The 16,223-nt window shown below is 47.7% G+C and overlaps 1 protein-coding gene across 1 annotated transcript in view; it reads right to left on the minus strand.

The window, feature by feature from the left end:
• The window catches only part of LITAF (lipopolysaccharide induced TNF factor), a 29,832-nt gene extending 14,343 nt beyond the window's left edge, over positions 1-15,489 (minus strand). The window contains exon 1 of the mRNA XM_054589580.1: positions 15,447-15,489. The gene's annotated coding sequence lies outside the window, so the exon portion shown is untranslated. The remainder of the gene's footprint in view (positions 1-15,446) is intronic.
• Between the last annotated feature and the right edge of the window lie 734 nt (positions 15,490-16,223).

The following is a 16,223-nucleotide window of genomic DNA, read 5'->3' on the forward strand; positions in this document are numbered from 1 at the left end:
CTTTATCTTTAATCTTTGCCATTTTAATTATGAAGGGTCTTGGAGTGGGCCGTTTTGCATCCATCTTGTTTGAGATTCTCTGTGCTTCCTGGACTTGCATGTCTATTTCCTTCACCAAATTAGCCAAGTTTTCTTTCATTATTTTTTTAAAGAGATTTCTCATTTCTTGCTCTTTCTCTTCTCCTTCTGGTACCCCTATGATGCAAATGTTGGACCTCCTGAAGTTGTCCCAGAGGCTGCTTATACTATCCTCTTTCTTTTGGATTCTTTTTTTTCCCTTGTTGTCCTGATTGGTTGTTTTTTGCTTCCTTATGTTCCATATCATTGATTTGATTCTAGGCTTCATCCACTCTACTGTTGCTTCCCTGTAAATTGTTCTTTATTTCAATTAGTGTATCCTTTGTTTCTGACTAGATCTTTTTTATGCTCCTCTTTTTTATGAGGTCCTCACTAAATTACTAAAGCATACTTATAACCAGTGTTTTGAACTCTGCATCTGATAGATTGCTTTTCTCCATTTCGTTTAGCTCTTTTTCTGGAGTCTTGATCTGTTCTTTTATTTGGGCCGTGTTTCTTTGTCTCCTCGTTTTGGCAGCCTCCCTCTGTTTGTTTCCATGTATTAGGTAGAGCTTCTTTGACTCCGTGTCTTGGTAGTGTGGCCTAAGGTAGTAGGTGTCCTGTAGAGTCCAGTGGCAGAGCCTCCCCAATCACCCAAGTTGGGTACTTGAGATGCACTCTTTGTGTGGGCTGAGTACACCCTTCTCTGGTAGTTGAGCCTTGCCTGCTGTTGGCAGATCAATGGGAGGGATACCCAGGCCAGTCAGCTGCAAGGATGGGCTGTGACCACTTAACCACCAACCTCCGCCCTCCGTGGAGGATCAGCTGTGTGGGGACAAGGTGGTGGTGTTCCAACGTGGACTGTGGCTGTCCACTGGGTGTGCTGGCCCTGGAGTTTCCCGGGTGGTGCAGGCCAAGGTCAGCCCCCAGCTGTGATTTGCCCAGAGTCACCCTTCCTGAGCTATAAAGCAATGAGATGGCTGCTACTTGTGCAGGGCTTGGAGATTCCCAGGCAAAGCCAAGCTATGCCCCTAGGCTGGATGCTGCTAGTGCCAGACCTAGGGCTCACTGAGGCTGGCTGGTGCTTGTTTGATAGGATTTAGAAAGTTGTGAAGCATGAGCCAAGACCAGCGATTCATATGGAAAAGCAGCATGGCCGGGCCAGTAAGCTGGGTGGGGTGGAGCCTCTGGGGATCTCCAAGGCATGTCAAACAGTGTTAGCCAGGTTGATGGAGGCTCAGATATGGTACCAGTTTACCGGCTCTTTGGAGGGAGGGTTTAGAAAAGGGACAATGGCCTCTGCTCTCCTTGATGCCAGACACTTCAATTTCTCCCTGTATACCACTGGTACCACTGTATACCACTGAGCTGGAGATTAGAGGAAGGGAGTCTGAGTAGGTAAGTCTGTGTGTGGGTTCTTTCAGAGGAACTTCTTGGGGCTCCAGAAGTTTCTTCCACCAACTCAATCCCTGCTGGTTTTTGCAGCCATTAGTTATGGGGACTTACCTTCCTGGCACTGGAACACTGGGCTCAGGGGCCTGGTTTCGGGCTGGGACTCTTTACTCCCTAGATATCCCTCCCAAATTTTTATCCACCACACATGGGTGAGGGCCCAACCTATTCCACATCTGCGTGCCTCCTACCAGTTTGGATGGATGTGGTTTCTTTAATTTTGTAGTTGTCAGACTTCCATTCAATTCCATTTCTGACAGTTCTGAGTGATGGTTGTTCTATATTTTAGTTGTAATTTTGATGTGGTTGTGCAAAGAGGCGAGCCATGTCTGCCTATGCCGCCATCTTGACCAGAAGTTTCACATCTGTACATTCTTTTGCAGGTATACCCAGCCCTCTCACACCTTAATCTTATAAGCCAAAGCTGAAGGAGGTGGGCAGGACAGGGCGACCAGCCTGGGGCCAAGCAGGGCTGGGCTGTCTGGGCTGACCAATTCCTCCTGTCACCAGTCACTCGCCTGTCTGGGTCTTGAATCTGCTGGGTCTTCATCCCGCAAAGAAACTGAAGACTGCTAAGGGGTACCAGAAAAGGAGGCTATTCAAACCTTATTTTGGTGTTTCTGAGTCCAGAGGTTCTGGCCCAAGCAAAATCTACTGCTCTGCACACCCACCCCAGATTCACAACTGTATTAACATGAACCATATTTGGCTCTTTACTGTAATGGGCCCTGTAACTCATGCCATTACATGTGCCATCCCATGTAGTTCTCACACCACTGAGTCAGGAATTATTGTCATCATCATCAATCAAACAAAAAAACTGGGGCCCAGAGCAGTTAAGCTGTTTGTCCAAAGTCACACAGATGGGTGCCAGGGCTGGCATTTGAACCCATGCCCATCAGACTCCAGAGCTCTTTAGATCTCATCAAAACACCTCCCAGGCTTGAGATCCAGACACAGTCAGAGATCCAGGCACAATCAGCAGCCTCTTTTGGCATACTTTGCCTCCAAGGGAAACAGATAGAAAATAAATGCTTCCCTAGCCCAGGTAAAAAGATGCATTTCCTGCAGAATTTCACACCACACAACAAGACAGAAGTAAAGAGACCTGCCTGTAATGGATTCAAGTAATTTTGTCACTGTGGACTCTGCAATTCAAAGCAATCCGCTTCTTTAGTAAGGATGGGGCCAGGATCTCAATGATCAACTAAAGGTAGATGTCCATGAAGCTCTCCTTCCTCATTCTGGGGAGACAAACAATAAGCGGCAGAGCAGGGGGGTGGATCTCAGAATTCCTAAGACGCAAATTTTGTGCAAAGCTGCATATTTAAAGTGATGGTGTAGGCTGGGATATCTCAGCCACATGCTGCAACACCAGGGGAGAAAAAGCAAAAGCCTCTAGCCAACTGAGTCTCAGAGCTCAGTCCCAGCTTTCTAATATCACTCGGTTGAAAGAGAAGGGAAAAGCCCTGAAGTGCTAGAGAGAAGCCAAGCCTTCAAGCCCAGGGATCTTCATGCCCTGAACTGATGCTGATGAACTGACCCTGAAACCCTGGAATGTGGGAATAAACTCCACAAGGAACCTCACTTTTAGCAACCTCTCTGCTCCTCAAAAATGTGACCTAAACCGCTTCAGAGTTTCCTAAAACATACCAGGAAGAGCCGCTGTTTCAGGCACTCACCAACAGCTTGAGAGTCATCTCACACATCTGGTGCCTGCCCCTGTATTTATTCAATGCCTTGGGAGCCACGAGTGGCAGCAATCTGCCTGGAATCCTACATTCTAAGGGAAGAATCTGAGTCCTGGGAAGTCTAGATATGGCTGGCGTGCAGCTTTATCCCTGACAACTCAGCTCAAAGACATCACCGGAACCAGCCTTGAAAATATGATGCTAAGTGAGAGAAGCCAGATACAAAAGCCCACATCTTGTATGATTCCATTTACATGAAATGTCCACAATAGGTAAATCCACAGTGACAGAAAGCAAATTAGTGGCAGCCAGGGGCTGGAGGAAGGGCAACAGGAGGAAATGGGGAGGAAATGTTAATGGTTACAGTTTCTTTTTGGGGAGATGAAAATGTTCTAGAACTACACAGAGGTGATGGTTGCATGACACTGTGAATGTACTAAATGGCACTGACCTGTACACTTTAAAATGGTGTACTTTATGTGATGGGAACTTTACCTCAACAGAAGGAAAAAATAAAAAGGCATGACTGGAAATCTCTGGTCTCTATGTAACAAGCCAAGGCAGCCTGAGCCTCCAAATTCACCACTAGACTCAGTTCAGCCCAACCAGTGACTCCCGTTTACTTAAAATCAAGACCACTAGAATCTTGCTGACACCCCCCACCAAATGTGCCCCACCACAGTGACCCAAGGTCCTGGGTGGCCCCGGATGGAGGGGGTTCCCAGGACGCACTGGACTCCTTCCTCCCCCTCTCTCACTTCACTTCCTACCACCATTGCAAACACAAATCTTTCATGAATCTCCAGCCTTGCTTAGATGTTTCCAGCATGCCAGGCACACTCTTTCCTCTGTCCTCCTTTTCCTTCCTTCTTTCCCAATGTGTCTGCAAATCCCTCTCACCTCTCCTACCCCGGCATGTATGTCGCTCCCTCCAGGGAACAATCTCTGGCCTTCCCAGTGTAGAATTCCTCCCCAAATCTCTCTGCACAGCACAGAAATCAAGGCTGCAGGGTCTGGAGCCAGACCACCTGCGGTCATGTGGGGCTCCCCCACACCCCACAGCATGACGTTTGTACCTCAGTGTTCCTATCTGCACAATGGGCACAATGGTAGTTTCTTAAGCTTCTTAGAAAGATGAAATGAATCTCTATGGAAAGCACACAGAACAGTGAGGGACATGCAAGCACTCAGTATGCGTTAGCTGTCATATAGTAAGTGTTCCTCTGTCATACTTTTCACAGAGCATTTTTAACTGTCTGTCTTCCCAACCAGTCTGCGGGCCCTATAAGAGCAAGGATTCACATTTATTAAACTCTGCATCTCCAGCAACTAGAACTAGGCTCCAAACATCACAGGTGCTTCATAGGGTGGCCCACCATTACAGTTTGCACAGGAGTTTCCTGGACATGGGACTTTTGGTGCTAAAGATGGGAAAGTCCCCGGCAAATCACGACAAGGTAGTCACCCTGATGCTTCAACAAATGTTTGTAGAAAATACCTGGATATAAAAAGATGTCCAGGCCCCATCTTGGATGGCATCACGATCGGGAAGCTGACATAAATGAGAGGTTCTTACCCTTCATAGCCTCAACTTAGAATCTGAGAAAACAGTTTTTAAAGGAAGATGTTCATGTGGTGACAACCTCAATCGTGGATGGTCTCACAGTGCAGCTCAAGGCAACAGGAGGATTTGGTCAAAGCCTCGCCAAATGTGCCCTAGAATTGGAATCACTTAACTGGGCCTGGAATCCTTCATCTCCTCCAGGATTCCTGGGGGAAGGATGTTTCTCAACAGGGCACCTTGGGACACGCAGCAGGGCATCAAGTCCAGATATGGGTGAAAATAACTTAAAAGGGGAAGTATGGAAGGCTGCAAACACTAAGCTAAGCTCGGAAAGAAAGAAAGTCCATCTCTGAACCTCACTTCTACTCCCTGATGCAAGTCTGTTACATTGCTAGTATCCTTGCTCTGCAGAGGCACCTGGTTTTTGATGACATCCATTCCAGGTTCTGGTCGTGGTTACAAAAAGTGGCGCTTCCTGAGACTGTATCATCCATCCCTTCAGGATCTGGACTCAGGATCGCTGCCACCACCCTAAACTCGGAAATACCTGTCTCTACATGCTCATTACCTGGTCCTGGGCGTGGCTCCAGAGCCACTTGTTCGACATGGATGATGTGTCATCCCTTCTCCAGGAATAACAATCTGTCAAGCAAATTTGGAGGTTCTAAGTCACTTGTACCCTGAGATGCCGTAATGCCAGCAACTCCCGTGGACTTGAGTGGACAGGACGGGGAAGCAGGGTTCACACCTTTGCAGCTGCAATCTCCCTCCTCAGCGCTTGTAAAGACCTGGTGAGAACTGAAGGCATGCTAGTGATAGATGAGGGACTTAGGGAATCTTGGGTCATTTTTCCTTCCCACCCCCATTGATTTCCGGTGAAATGACCAACAGGCAGTCAGGGCCCAAAAGCAAAGGAGGAAGAGGACAGAGACATAATGTCCAACACTGAGAATTCTCCTTGGACAACTGTGCAAGATACAGAGGACAAAATCCAATCAGGAAATGACCTGATGAGGAAATGACCTGGTGAGGAAACCAAGGCCACGGCCACTGAGCTCAGAGACGTCATAGAAGGGACATCTCCACCTAGTGCCCCACACAATGCCACACGTAGCATTTTCAGAAACACATGCATGTATCCCCCTGTCATTCACAAGAGTGGACAGGTACCACCCATCTATCAGGGGACAGTAGGAATGGCAGGGACCTTGGCCTGGCTTGCTGAATACCCAACAGTCACTCCAAGAGAAAAGAGGTCACAGAAGAATGTGAGCAGGCAGGGTATGGACAGGGGAATGAAAATGCTGGGGGGGGGAAACCCAATATTAAGACAATGAGATTTTAAGGCAGGTCAAACGTTGAGGAGCAGAAACTGACACCAAGCTCCCTTGGTTCAAATTCCAACTCTGTCACTTCCAGGCTGGTTGAACTTGGTGAGTTGCTTCATTTTTATGTGCCTTGGTTTCATCATCTGGAACATGGACTGATGAAAGTGTCTACACCTCAGAGGGCTGCTATACTAATGGAGCCAGTGGGTGCACTCAGAACACTGGGCACTCAGGTTACTGTAAACACGTTTGTTCTAACTATTAACAGGGAAGCTGAGTGAAGCTTGGGGAGGGGGTCATTTGCCCACAGTGACACAGAGGTTTCACAGCTGGGAGGCAGGAAGACCCACAGACCCCATTGCACTGTGTGCCTGCGGCTCTCTGACAGTTCACATCTTTCCTTGTTAAAATGTAAAGGCAAAATGCCCCTCTTCCCTCAATCTGGACCTCAGCCCTTGGAGCTCCCTGCCTCCCCCTACATCCATGGATTCCCCCCCACCCCCCACCACCAGCCTCCTTCCTTTCTCAGCCTCAGCCAGCCCAAGCCCACTCTGTTTCCTGTCCTCCCAAAGCCGCCAGGCGCCTCCTCTGGAAGGACTTCCTCATTTGGCCTGGCCTTGAACCCTGTTCTCCCTGAGGAGCTGCTCCTTCCCCATCAGCCCTTCTACAACCGGTCCCCAGGGACTCAAGGGTCTGCCTACAGTTCCTGTGGGGCCCCCCCCACAACTCCTCAACCCCACACCCATCAAGCTGACCATGACCCATCCCTGGACAACTTCATCTTCACATACGAAATGATGCTCCTCTCTCCAAAGAAGGGAGGTGCAGTTAAAACAACACAGAGACAGATGGTCAGGCTTAACATCATCAGTGAGAAGTCATGTGGACTTCACATATCTGCACTTCCGCAATGTGGTCTTCCTCCCACAAACCTCTGACCCCAGGCTCATCATGAGAAAACACCAGACAAACCCCAGACTGGACAACTTTTTACAGGGGACCAGGCCAGTACTCCTCACAACTTCCAAGATCAAAGAAGACAAAGGAGATCTGAGAAACTGCACGGACTGGAGGAGGAGACATGACAACTACATACAATGTAGGACCCTGGAACAGAATCCAGTGGAAAAAACTGGTGACCTTCAAATAAAATCTGGAGTTTGGTTAATAGGGAACAAGGTACCAATGTCAGTTCCTGAGTTGTGACAAACATGCTTCCTGATGTAAGATGTTAACAATGAGGGAAGCTCATATACTCCATAAATGGAGTATATGGGACATCTACACTAACTTTTCTGTAAATCTAAAACTATTCTAAAATAAGAGGTTTGTGTTTTTAAAAAACTCACAACTGATACCCGGACATTCTTCACCCATCACCAGATCTGTTATTTTCACCCCGGCAAAGAGCAAAATGTTTGGTTACACGTGGAGATGGCCTGGTTGTAGATGTCACTGACAGAGGGCTGGTGGGAAGGTAAACTGAGGCTCACACGATGGAAGCATCCACCAAAATTTAACATGCACAAGTCCTTTGACCCAGCAAAGTCCCCCTCTAGGAATATGCATTAGAGACATAACCCCAGGCATTGGCAAAGTGACAAAACAATGAGCACACAGAGGTATTCGTTACAACGTTGCTAGGAACCACCTACCTGTCCACTAGCAGGAAGTCGGATAGGTCACTGGTGGCCCATCTACCCAAGGCAACAGTAGGAAAACATCAAAACAGAACAAGGAAGTTGCGTGTGCAGAAATGCAGTAATACCCAAGACATACCACTGCATGAAAAAAGCCCGAACAGCATTTACAGTAAGCCATCGTTTGTGTGTAAGAAGGACATACATATTTCCTTATATAATATGCATGAAACATCACCAAAAGATACACAAGAAACTGATAACCGTGGCTGCCTGCAAGCAGGGGAGGTGAACTGAGGAGGCGGTAGGACACTTTTCACATTTATACCCTTGTTGATCTTTGTATATTGAACCAGAGCAATATTACATAATCAAAATTAAATTAAGAAAAGTTAAACAAAAATATTTATTAGGTATAACTCAATGAATTTAAAATGTACTGATATAACTTAATATATATTTATAATTAAATAAGATAAATTCAATTTGTTGTAATGGGGTAAAAAAAACCCTCCTTTGTAAACCCTTATCTGCCCTCCCCAAACTGGCTTCCTACATCCTCCCTCTGGGCGAAATGACGTCATCACAGCCCTAGGTCCCACGAACAGTATCTAAAGTCCCTGCCCAGCACCTGGCCCTACAGCCCTTCCCTGAGTGTTTGTGGAACGATAAAGGCTTCTGATCCCTTATGTTTGGTGAGAAGATGTGTGCTCTACCACTTCTGCTATATAATTCCCAAGTTTGTACTAACCACATCCTAGTTACCAAAATAAAGTTCTTCTCTTTGCATTTTGTGCTATTGTTCATTTTTCATGTGGGAGGTGCTGTAGGCTGATGGTGAGGGACTGGGGAGACAGGAACCCTCCCTTGACAGGCCTAAGGAACCAATCTGGGGAGATCAAGTTAACCAACATGTGGAGGGAAGGGGCGACACAAAGGGAAAACTGAGTCCCGATTCTAAAGCAAGGGGAGGGTCTGGGGGGCGGTGTGGCCGAGCACGCGGGAGCAGGCACTCCTGTGTCCTGCGAGGAGGCCAGGAGGGTGGGGTCGGGTTATGGGAACATTCACACCACCAAGACTCTGGCCTGGAAGAGGTGGGGACCAGGCCAGACCATCGGGGAGGGACCTTGTACAAGGGCTGTTTCATTAACCAGGAGCTCAAGAGCAATTTCAAAATCCCCCAAAAGTATTCAACTCCTGCCAAGGGGAGTTCAGATTCTAAAAATAAGCCTCAAAACCTAGAGTACAACCACAGCAGAAGCCACCTAACAACTCCCACCCCCAACATTGTAAGCACACTTCAAAGGCCCCAAGGCCCACAGCCAACGCGGCCCTCCCCCCAGATTATGTCTAAACACAATGAAAATGCCAATCCCATAACTTCTGGTGGTGCTTCACTCTAACTGACAGCCACTTTCAACATCCCTCCGCAGAAAGTATCTTAACCACGTTCTAAAATCGATCCCATATTTCTCTCTGCTTTCTTAAAATGTGCAAACATAAATAAATAAGAAAATGCTTGTGTTGACTATGCTATCCCAGGCTGCCCATAGTCCAACCTCGGCGGATAGCAGCCCCCAGCCCACCCGTCCATCTGCCGATTCAAAGCTTCTGAAGACTGAGCAACCGGCCCCCCAGCGTGTAAGGACTCTAGGTAAAGTAAGGGTTACTAGTTTCCTTGGGTGCCTCCTACGACAAAGGCAAACAACCTGGCTTAATGATAACATCTGCGTTACTTGGAAGTCTTATGTTTGCTTAAAAAAGCAAATATTGGCTCAATTTTGACTCTATTCCAGATGACAGAAAGTATTGTTACTGTCCTGTCTTCGAAAACTATGGAAAACAATGGTCTCCAAGACTTAGGAATCAAGTGAGACAGGGTGGTAAACGTTACCCCTTGTGCTCTTTCCCAGCCTGGCCCACTTCCCCTGACCTAGCCCATACCATCCAGCCCTCGATGACACATGCCTTCCTCCTGCATCGTAATTACTTCCTGTCTGCAAGTCAGATCTTTTGAGGGGAGCAAACTGGACCGCATTACACTCCTCCATGGCAAGCAAGGGCTCTATTCTGTTTCTCTGGATTCCCCACAAGGCTTTGGGAAAGCAATACATAGCCTACCTCCTTGTAGAGCTGAGATTTCATGAGCATATGTATGACCTATATACCCCACAGATGTCTGGCATATTGATATTGCCAGATCTTTAGAAGTGTGTATTTTTTAAATGAAGAAGAAATGACAAATCTTCATTACAAAGGAATTCCAAATAAAATGTGTAGATACCCTCCTCTCTAGGAGGTAAATCTTAATCTCTTCTCTCCCACTCCCGGATGTGAGCTGGATTTATTATCTTGTTTTAAAAGAATAATAAATGAAAATAGAAAGAGTAACTCTGCTGTGGAGAAACCTAGCAAAGCCCACCTTCATCTAGAGATGAAGGTTGATGTTATTAGTAACGTCATGCGGCTGTCATGGACCCCGTGATGTGATGTCATGTCATGTCACATCATGTCATATGATGTAAAGGGCTCTTCACCTCTGCGGCATTTTTCCACAAACCCACACCCCTGTGTAATCATGAGACCAACATCAGACAAACCCAATTTGAGGAAAATTCTACAAAATCCCTGCCTGGTATTTCTCAAAAACAGTCATGAAAAACAAGGAAAAATTGAGAAACTGTAACAGACCAGATGAGACTGGGAGATGGGGGGCTGAACGCGACGTGGTCCCCCGGGGGGGAGCCGGCAGGGGAACGGAGAGCAGTGGAACAGCGGGTGCAGTCCAGGGAGGTCGGGCGCTTGGTGAACAGTCTGAGGCGCCAACGTCAGTTTCTTCCTTTGACAAACGTGCTGTGGTGACGGCCTAAGATGTTGACAACAGGAAACTGGGTGAGGGTATATGGGAACCCGGGTATTAACTGTAACTTTCCTGCCAATCTAAACTTAAACTAGGAGGTGAACTGGGGCAGGCAGGCCTCACCCAAGGGCATTCAAGTCCAATTTTTAAAATACATGTATTAAAAAGCATTTGGGGGGGGGTTAGTATTTTTAAGTGCATTTTGGTTAAATGTGAAAGATTAAGTGGAGGCAGGGTTTCTAATACTTCTAATCGGGAAGGTTTAAAAGGAAAGAAAGAAAAACCTATCCCCGAATTTAAGTGAATGGTCAGGCCTTAAATATTAAAGAATCTCCAAAACTCCTCCTAGCTAAATGCACATTGACATTCCACAGATCTGTATGTACCCTCTTTCTTAAAATGTATACTTCAAAACTCTAACAAAGCTCTCTTAACCACATGTAAGTAAAAAACTCTTCTAAAAATACATCTTCATGCTGTGTATAGACTGTTTCCTAGATTTGGGTATCAGACCAGCACACAAAAGGGCAAGGCCTTCAGACAGAAGATAAAGTAGTGTTTTCACCACAAACTTAATCCTCTAAAATCAGTTATTTGAGGAAGAAAGAAGGAAGATTATTCAATTCCACTCACCGCCTCCACTCTCCAGCCCAGAAAAGAAACCAGGGAGACATCCTGGAATATGTGCACAACAGAAATGACCCCCCGAGACCCCAGGAAAAAAAAAGGGATTCCTTCAGCAAAAGGGCACACATGCAAATTGTCAGGTCTCTGGGGGAAAAATAGCTTAGTTTGTACACAAGGTGGAGGACCAGCTGGCAAAAGCCCAAAATATCTGGTCTTTCACAGTCTCTGTAGAAAAATATTCTTTACAATAATGTGAGCATAAGTGAAACCTGATTACAAAAACCCTAACGAAGTCTTTGACTCATACATTTATTAAATCGAATATAGCTCAAAATTCTTAAAGTAAGGACCATTGGCTAGCCATCTTTAACATACAGAGACTCTGCCGTGCTGTTTTGCTGCGATGGAATTTAACCTGCATGTGGCTGCAGGAAATGTCCAGCATAAAGGGCATTTCTCCCACCCAAGTACTAACCAGGCCTGACCCCGCGCTCAGCATCCGCAATCCATCCGCAATCCGCTGAGATTGGGCGCATTTAAATGGCTTTTCTTAAACCCTAAATTAGTAAGGAGAAAGAATTTAGACAAAAGAGGAAATTGGGATCTCCAGTTGTCTTGGAGAAGGAAGCAAGAAATTGTACCACAGTTGTTAGGCTATTTGACCCCCAACAAATTCAAATTCTGTACACTTCCATGCAAATTCAGATGCTCATAATGAAATATTTCAGAGAAACGCTTTCAAATTCCATCTTCTGAAGTCAGTCTGTTTCTGCAGGGCGATATGTTCCACAAGTCAAAGATAAAGTTACTACAATCTGAAAACCAGGTTCAAACATGGCGCAAGTACAAATTACAGTGAATTGTGGAATGGAAAATGCTTCCACTGGGGAGCTGGGCCTCTCCCCCAAAATCAGAAAGGGCAATTTCCCTCTGGGTTCCTAGTGAAACCACATCCCCAGTTTCCACACGAATGATGGTTTTTGAAGAAACGGAGTGATGAGAACATTAATGGGGGTGCATCAAGAGACAAAATTGTGTGTGTCCTGATTGCAACTTCATAAAAAAACAGGCACCATGACAAAAGACCAAACCGCTGAACTTAAAAAAAAAAATGCTAGCTGTTCATTCATACTGTGAGATTATGACTCCTTTTCTTCTTTCTCTTCCACACTTTCTGTAAAATTGTTATTTTTTTAATATAACTTTAAAAACTATCAATGCATCATTTATGAATAACCTCTCTGGACTCAAAGTTCGGGTAAGTCAATGCTAAGCTCTTAAATTTACCCCAGGAACACTGTCAATTCTAAAGCTCCACGGGCTAAGTAGCTTAAATTGTCCATCACCATATTCTCTGACGTTAACAACACAATTAAAGAAGAAAGAGATAAAGAAGAAAGTACCTCAGGCTTTCAGGATCATGGTGAGTTAACTTCTACCTACTAGGAGGTGAGCAGGAAATCACTACAGACACGTGCTATTCTGTCCATGCCTTAAACCTATGATTACACACAGTTCTTCTACTGAAATAAATAAGTTGAAGGGACAACTTCAATAGCTATGGAAGTGTTAGCACAGCTGCCCAGAGTGCCAATGCGTGTTCAAATAAGATAAAATTTTGAGGACTCAGGCAAGTACCGCTTTAAGCTCAAATAACAACTTTATGTAAGCAAACACCAATCAAGTGCAGAACAGGCCATGGGCGGCCAAATGAGCAGCAAAGACATCACAAACACATCTGTGCTAAAGAAAGACAGAGGGAAGGATGTCTATTTTCCTGATGAGATGGATCTCCTCACTCACAGGGCTATTTTCACTGTAGCAAAAGACAAGTCATAGTACTAAGACTCCAGGATTTCTTCATGCGGACTTCCTTTTTTTGCACCGTCACTATAGCTTTGGGGAGATTCATCTTAGGTGGGAGAATTTTAAGTCCCTGATAGGCACCACCCTATTCTCAGAATACACCTTACATACACCTGTAGTCAGTGGGGACGGTCAATGGCCACAATGCATGCACTATTTATGTCCTTGAAAATTAACTTGGGCTGGAAATACCTCTGGCTCCCTCTTTCTCAGTGGTTCTCCTTTTACTGTCCTCAGCCCTGGACATGTCTGTGCCTCCTCCAAAGCTTTGCTGAGACTCTTCTGCAAATGTTGGAATGCTGCCCACATGTTCACATGTCCCTCTGCCAAATGTGCCCAGGCCTCAGGTTTGCTACTAAACTTTCCTTGTTAACCTGCCCCATGCTCATAGCAACCTCCCTTTCATTCCTCCCAACCCCCTTTCAGGCCTTAGTGAATAATGACTCTTTCCCCTGTGTTTTCACTTTCCACCCACAGCATAAACCCCTCAGGACCAGGAGCCATTTCTTCTGTATCCTTTCCAGGACAAGGGTAGCGCTTGATTTCCCCACAGCCAGTCTATAAAAGGGACTGAAGGAACAAAGGGAAATTTACTCACCAAAGAGAGTGAATTACTTCAGGCTAGAGTTTTAGAGACTTAACAAATTGATCCTCCATCTCAAATCAATCACCAAGTCACTTAATCCACAGAAACATTACAACAATACTTTTTCAAATGTGAATAAAATCATCTATTACTAATGCCTTAAAGTAACAGGAAAGAGGGAAGATGGGCATCTCCCGTAGTAGATCTACCATAAGTGTCTCCTAGAGTCTGGTACACATTAGATCCCAAAGCAAGCGCTGGCTGAGAGGAAAGCCAAGTGCAACATGGGTGTTATTCTACGCCAGGTAGAGCTGGGTTCTGATCCAACTATGATAAAACCAAACACAGTGGCAGAATCCCAGATACAAGCTCTCTTTACAGGGATCCAGGTTAGTCCTATTGTAAAAGAGCCACCCTGAGAAGGCTCAAGGTTGGGGGGTGGAGAACGGATAGGAAAGTGGGGCACACATTAATGCAAACCATGGTTTTCCTTAAAAGGGTCCCCGGAGAACTGTAGGGCCTACCTTCCTTCCAGGCAGCCCCTGAACCAGCACCAAGGCTAGGGGCGGGGTTTTTCCCCCGTGGGAAGACTGGTAGGAGAGTCTAACCTGATGAGTTAGACAGGAAGCGCTTGTAGCTTCCAGGAACTGGATTTCCCAATGACCAAAGTATAGTCCAACAGTAAATGACATCAGCCCCACAATTCCAAAACACAAAAGCGACTAGAAAACTAGTGAAGGTCCAACTGCCCTGATCCCTGGATATGGCCCTTCCAGGATTCACCATTTCCCCAACACCTATCCTCTCTGATCTGATCAGGAGCTCCTGGCATAACACCCAACCCACTGCCCAGATCCACATGTGACCTGGAATGCTGAGGGGAGGGCACCTGCCAACTTGGCAGGAGGGGCAATGTCCACCTCTGCCACAGGTTCCCCTGCCTGTGCCACCAGGACCCATCCGGCACCGGCGGTGGACGGGGTCTGGGTAGACTCCAGTGCTCATAGGGGTCCAATCTTACTCCAGGGGATGGTGCCTAGCGAGCCAAGGCTCCCTTCGAGCTGTGTCCCGATTTTCACCTCCTCGTGCTTCCCTTGGCCCTGACGTGTCCTTATAGGCACCCACTGAAGGCGGTCCTTAATTCTGCGTGGATCCCCTGGGGCTGGGGCAAAAACGTGGATGCCGTGGACCCTAGAAGCCTAAATTTGGGACCTGCGTCCGGAAATTCGTTGGGTTTTGCTGTTTGTTTTGGTTTTGTTACTGAATTCCCGGATGATTCTGAAAATCTCAACTTTAAGGTCGCAGCCACCAGAGCCAATTGCAACGTTCCTGAAAATTCTCGATACGTCTTTTCCCGTAAGGGGACACCGCGTACCCTGAGGAGAGCGCTTTCAGGTTGGGGCCGTGGGACCCCATCGCGCGCGATCCGCGGACGATGGGCTCGCTCGGGGGCGCATGATCTGAACCCAGCCTGTCCCACGGCCGAGACAAGCGCTGGGAGGCTGGAAACGGCCCCGAGCCGGCCCCAGGAGAAAGTTCTCGGCCGGACCCCTGCTCCCTCCACCCCGTGTCGAACCGCAGGACCCGCCAGGGCCATCGGCCGCCACGACCAGCGCGATGCCCCGGGTCTCCCGGCCTCGGCTGCTCCCGAGCCCCGCGCAGGTGCTCGCGCTGCAGGGACCCGGCTCCCGGCCCGAGGCGCCCCTCGGGTCCCGCCCCCGCGGCTGCCGCCGCGCCCCCCATTAGCGCCCCGGCCGCCAGCGCGCTGCACTCACCGCCGCTCGCGCCGCCACTCGAGCCGGTAGGTCTGAGCCGGTAGGTCTGAGCCAGCCTCGCAGGCGGGAGGGCTGGACCGCTGCGGGGGCGGGGGCGGGGGCGGGGGCTGGACCTACAGGGCGGAGGCGCGCAGCCGGGGCTTCCGGTTCTCCCCCCAACCGCTGCTCTGCGCGCAGCCAGGACCACGGGGCCACACCTCCCGCCCGTTCCCGGCCGACCCGCCCCGATCCCCGGCGAGAGACCTTCTACGCTCCGAACTCTGCCGTTCCCCTTCACCTCTCTGGTTTCCCACTATCCAGATTACACCCCGGACTTAGACACTCCTGAAACCCTCAGTTTCAGCCCAGGCCCCTCGTGCTGACCAAGGAGCACCCTCCCCCGACCGACTCCTCCACCCTGGCCTCTCCCCTTTCGGATTCTGCTCCTGCACCTCTGTGCCGGCCTCCTGCCCCGGCCATCCCTAATCCTCCTGATTTTGCCCCCGGCCACTCCCCTTGACCCCCCCTCCTTTGGCATTCCTTTCGGGGTGCCAGAAGAGCTGGATGTCCATGGGCACAAGAATGAATAGGAGCCCTACCTCACACCGCATACAGAATTTAACAAACGGGAAAAACTATAAAACTTGAAGAAGAAAACAAAAGTGTAAATCTTCATAACCTTGATTAGGCAATGGTTTCTTAAATGTGACACCAAAAGCACAAGCAACAAAAGAAAAAACATAGTTAAACTAAGCTTCATCAAAATTAAAAAACCTAAGGACACTCAAGAGCGTAAAG

Source organism: Pteronotus mesoamericanus, unplaced genomic scaffold (assembly GCF_021234165.1).
Source record: "Pteronotus mesoamericanus isolate MK-2021 breed Mesoamerican mustached bat unplaced genomic scaffold, CSHL_Meso_final scaffold_167, whole genome shotgun sequence".
Classification (NCBI taxonomy): domain Eukaryota; kingdom Metazoa; phylum Chordata; class Mammalia; order Chiroptera; family Mormoopidae; genus Pteronotus; species Pteronotus mesoamericanus.